Raw genomic sequence first — 4,266 nt, forward strand, 5'->3', positions numbered from 1 at the left:
TAATATTTTTGTTCTCAAATCCAACTTATTAATTTTTATTTTCAAGTCTTATTATTTTAATTCACGCGAACGAGAAAGCCATTCGAGTCTCTTGGGAAAACGATACTTGGTCTTACCATTTATATTACTTGTACGATTTGGTACACTTGCCAATTTGTCAACAAGTTTTTGGTGCCGTTGTCGGGGACTCGAGGTTTATTTTTCAAGTAGTGTGAATTGATTGAATTTGACTTGTTTGTAATTATTTTTGTTTATTTCTCTTTTATTGTGTTTTGTTTTATTTTTGTGTAAAAGTGCTTTTTGGGTGTGTTTCTTGTGTATGCAGGAAACAATACATACTAGAAGTAGGAAAAACCAACAACCTCTATTAGAAGGTCTACCATACGAGAGGAGAAAGAGACGTTCCTCACGTGAGAGATCTCTTTCTCCAGAAGCTACTTCGCATTCTTCACTTGAGACTTGTGCACCAGAGCTTGAGGAGATGGCCAACCAACCCCCTCCTAGACGCACTTTGGGGGACGCTGCTAACACAATTGGCCCCCTGAACTTTAATAGCATTGCAGTTCCAGCAGACAATACAACCAGCATGGTGATGAGTCCGGCGCTCATTCAGTTAGTCCATAACAACCAATTCCATGGGTTGTCAAATGAAAATCCTTACAAGCATTTGATGACCTTTGGTGAAATTTGCAACATAGTAAAAATAACTGGAGTGACGGACGACAGAGTCAAACTTAGTTTGTTTCCTTTCTCTTTTGGAGGAAACGCAAAAGACTGGTTGAATTCTTTCTCGGAAGGAACATTCAGGACGTGGGAAGCAGTGGTCCAACAATTTATTACTAAATTCTTCCCACCCCCAAAAATTAATCAAGGGAAGCTAGAGATCTCTTCTTTCAAACAGGGGATGGAGGAAACGCTTGGGCAACCATGGGATAGATTCAAAGGCTTACTGAGGGCGACCCAAGTTCATGGGTTCGACAAAACTTCATACTTGCTTGCGTTCCTTGGAGGTTTGCGCCCTCATTCCAAAATGATGTTAGATGCCTCAGTTGGAGGCAGTATTAATAGAAAAACAGAAGATGAGGCGTACAATTTGATAGAAGAAATGGCTTTAAACGAAGTGTCACAAAGTGAGAGGGGCACGCAAAAAGAAGGACTCCTACATCTTCCTGCCGAAGACGCTGCAGCCGCAAAGAATCACCTCCTCAGCCAGAAACTAGACAAGTTGACAAAGATCATCTCCGAACTTCCTCGGGGACTTAGAAATATTTCTCAGGCTCAACAACTCTGTGATTTATGTGGTGGTGACCATATTAATGGTCAATGTGCTTTTACAGAAGATATGCAGCAGGACGTGAATTACATGGGGGCCCAATTTCAGTACAAGCAGGGAAATTTCAACCAAGGTAATTCTAACCAAGGTTGGAAAAACCATCCAAGTATTGGGCAAAGCCAGAATACTTCTTCTGGACAAGGAGGAAACTTCTGGCAGCAACAACCGTTACCTTTGTGGCAGCAAGTGAGTAATTTGACTGAGTCTGTCAGAACCTTGAGTAGTCGATTTGATGACTTCTACAAAAGATATGAGCAGCAGGTGAATAGCAATCAGGCCAGTTTTAAATCACTGGAGTCACATATTAGGCAGCTGGCAACAAGAATAGAAATTACAGAGAAGAACCAGTTTAGGGCCAGCACTGAGGCTAATCCTAAGAGGGAATGCAAGATTATTACAAGCCAAGATGGTTGGGACACAGACAGCCAGGATGGTTGGGACGTAGACATTGAACCATTCCATGTGGTGAACAGTGAAGAGGATGAGATGTTAATGGGTGAATTCTTTGAACCCATGAGCAGTGAAGAAGAAGAATATGAGAATTATAAGGAAGAAGAGGTTGGTGAAGAAAAAGAGGAAATGGAAACCAGAACTAATCATAATGAGGGCGAGAGAGAGTTTTCAACCGGATGACTGTGTTACCAGGAGAAAATAAGCAAATTCCTCCCTATTCAGAAAGAATCGAATTTAACAGGGATGATGAAATTGAGCTTACTGATGAAGAAGAAGATCTTGTTGTTCAACCACAAAAGAGAAATTATCCTCCTAAGGCTAAAGATCTGGGGTGCCTAACACTGTTTTGTTCTCTGAATGATTTGGATGTGGAAGCTATGATAGATTCTGGATCTAGCATCAATTTAATACCCACGGAACTTTTGAAGGAAATTTGTGGTCTTGTGTTGAAACCCTCTGACTTGACTATAACAATGGCAGACGGTTCTAAAAAAGCGCCAGTGGGAATGGTGGAAAATGTTGTTGTGCGAGCAGACTGCCTTGAGTTTTTAGCATATTTCATTGTCATGGATGTTAAAACAGAGGAGGAACATCCTGTAATTTTGGGGCGACCCTTCATGGCAACATCAAAGATGTTTATTGATGTTCATGATGGAAGAATAATGATGAGAGATTTGAATTATCTATTTCTCTATACTGGCCGTGAAGGGGATGAGATCAAAACAGTAAAAAGAAAAACATTTGAGAAGCCAGAGATGAATGAGGAACAAGAAGAGAGCATAGTAGGTAATGATTATTATGATAGTTGTTGTGTTTTGCAGGTGCCTGAGGATAAAGGGAGAAGAACCATTCACCCAAAACCAAAAGAAGATTCATTCTTACCGGGGAGCAAAGTGAGATTTAAGAAAAAGGAATGGATAGTAAAGGAGCTGAAGGAAAAAGGAATGGTGGAAATTCAAAGACCATATTCAACAGTGATCAAGAAGGTGGACCGAAGAAAAGTGAGCCGGTGGGATGATGAAGATCCCAACGTGAAGAAGAAGAGTTGAATTTGTTGGAAATCAATTTTTTTGTATTTTTAAGAACAATTTTCTTTTTCGGTCTTTTGTTTTATTTTAGTTGGAACATGTACTTTTTGAATTGTTTGAACAATTTTTGGGTAGCATCTACTGAGGGATGCTAAATTTTTGGAATCCACTGAAGGATATCCGAAAGGTACACCTACTGATGGGTGGTGGAAGAAAGTGCACTTACTGACCAGTGCCAACCAGGTTTGGGTCAGGCTCGTGACGTTAAACAAGCGCTACTAGGAGGCAACCTAGAATTTCTTCTTTCACTTTTGCATTTTAAATTCTTAGAATAGGTTGAACTTTAATTTTGGTGTGTACTCTTGGCTTTAACACTTGCTCTGAAAATGTTTGAATAACTGATGTGCATGATGGATCTATTTGATGATTATTTGATGTGGATGAGAATTAAGTTGCAATGCATGTTGATATCCAGGAAATAGATGTGTGATGACTTTACGATTGTGGTCATGATGCTAGGCAGGGTGTATGAATGAATTTTGTGTGAGAAAGCATGTGTGTGAGATTTTGAGCTCCAGAGTTTTTATTGTTGTATGCATTTTTCACACGAAAATATGGATGATATTGCCTTAATCTTGATGATCGATTGAATTGCATGTGAATGTCATATGATAAAGGCCATTTTTGAAAACCCTTCTCTAGCCAAATTTTCACCCAAAGTGCTTAAAATATTATACCCTTTTTGAACCTTAACCTTAAACAGTTGTGAACCCTTGTTTTGAAGTTCTTTACCTTGAGTTGGGATGAGCTTGATTGTATGTGATGAAAATGTTCAAGTTTGGGGTTGTACGGGGGAAAAGTGAAAAAGCAAGTAAAAGGCATTGAGCTCAATTTTGTGAAAAGATAAAAATTCATGAGAAAAAGAAAAGAAAAGAAGAAAAGCATGAAGATGAGCTCAATGAAAAAGAAAAGAAAAGGCAAGAAGTTGGGGATGAGAAATTTTGGTGAGAAATTTGTGCTTAATTGTTAAATATTTTTATAGTTCTCTTGACTCAAGGATTTTGCATTCTAGAAAAACCAATTTTTCTTGTTAGCCCAACCTCATTACAAGCCTTGAAAAGTCCTTTTGATGACATTTGCATGTAAAGATGTTGATTGTTTGAGATGAAGGGCAATTTTGTTTCATGTGACTTGTGAACAATAGAGAGTTGGAGTGTCACCTTAAATACTTGAGTGATTGAGTGAACACACTTGCTTGGTATAAACTGTTAATTTTCATGAGTGCATTTTTGCTTAGTGGATTGGTCATTCATAATGTATAACATTTGTTGTGCAATCTCTAGATTGAAAGCATGCATGCATCTTATTTTGGATTTCACTGAGGATATTGAATTGAGTAGTTTTGTCATGTACCTTGGGATTGTTGAGGCATTGGATGAAAAAAGTATAAAG

This window comes from Vigna radiata, chromosome 4, assembly GCF_000741045.1.
Source record: "Vigna radiata var. radiata cultivar VC1973A chromosome 4, Vradiata_ver6, whole genome shotgun sequence".
In the NCBI taxonomy this organism is placed as follows: Eukaryota; Viridiplantae; Streptophyta; class Magnoliopsida; order Fabales; family Fabaceae; genus Vigna; species Vigna radiata.